Source organism: Macadamia integrifolia, unplaced genomic scaffold (assembly GCF_013358625.1).
Source record: "Macadamia integrifolia cultivar HAES 741 unplaced genomic scaffold, SCU_Mint_v3 scaffold1126, whole genome shotgun sequence".
In the NCBI taxonomy this organism is placed as follows: domain Eukaryota; kingdom Viridiplantae; phylum Streptophyta; class Magnoliopsida; order Proteales; family Proteaceae; genus Macadamia; species Macadamia integrifolia.
This window is the reverse complement of record NW_024868092.1, coordinates 7,447-8,269: the sequence shown is the minus strand read 5'-3', so window position 1 is coordinate 8,269 and position 823 is coordinate 7,447. Positions and strand designations below refer to the sequence as shown.

The window sequence follows — 823 nt, the reverse complement described above, 5'->3', positions numbered from 1 at the left end:
TACGTTTGCTCTCTTTAAAACCCTTCAATATGGGAGACCAACAGCAAAACCCTTCACCTAAATTTCTGAAAGATAGGTTCTACCCTGCTAGAACAGCCCAACCTTCCTGCATAGTTCTACCACAAGCCCAGGGCAATAATTTTGAACTCAAATCTCAATACATCACTATGTTGCCCCACTTCCATGGGTTAACCTCTGAGGATGCATACCTATTTCTAAAGGAATTTGAAGAGGTATGTGTTCTAATTAAGATCCAACAGCTTTTTGATGATGCTGTTAAGCTTAGGTTTATCACTTTTGCATTGAAAGACCAAGCTAAGAAGTGGTTGTATGGGTTACCCACAAATTCTATAACCTCATGGGAACAGTTCACAGTTGTCTTCCTTAAGAAGTTTTTTCCAACTCACAAGACCAATAAGCTTAGAAGTGATATCCTTCAGTTTAGGCAAAAGTCTAGTGAGTCATTTTCCAAACTTATAGAGAGATTCAAGGATCTACTCTAAGAATGCCCTCACCATGGCCTAGACCTATGGCATTTATGTCAAATAAATTATGAGGGTATTGATTACCCAACTAAACAAATGATAGAGTCTATGTGCCCTGAGGGATTCACATCCTTTACAGATGAAGGAAAGGCATGGGAATTCTTACTTGACTTAGTTGACAAAACCCGTGAGTGGGAATCAACCCAAGAGAGTGAAAGAACCATAGGAGGAAAAGGATATTTTGTGGATGGGATAGTAGCCAAGGAAGCCCATTTGGATAGCCTAATCAAGAGAATTAAAGCTATTGTTCTAGAGAGCCATCATCTGTCAATTTGGTT

The 823-nt window shown here is 39.4% G+C and overlaps 1 non-coding gene across 1 annotated transcript; it reads right to left on the bottom strand.

The window, feature by feature from the left end:
* Nucleotides 1–416: 416 nt before the first annotated feature.
* Nucleotides 417–523, bottom strand: LOC122062819. Its single transcript, XR_006135106.1, has one exon. It is a non-coding gene; the product is annotated as a small nucleolar RNA R71 (small nucleolar RNA).
* Nucleotides 524–823: the final 300 nt, after the last annotated feature.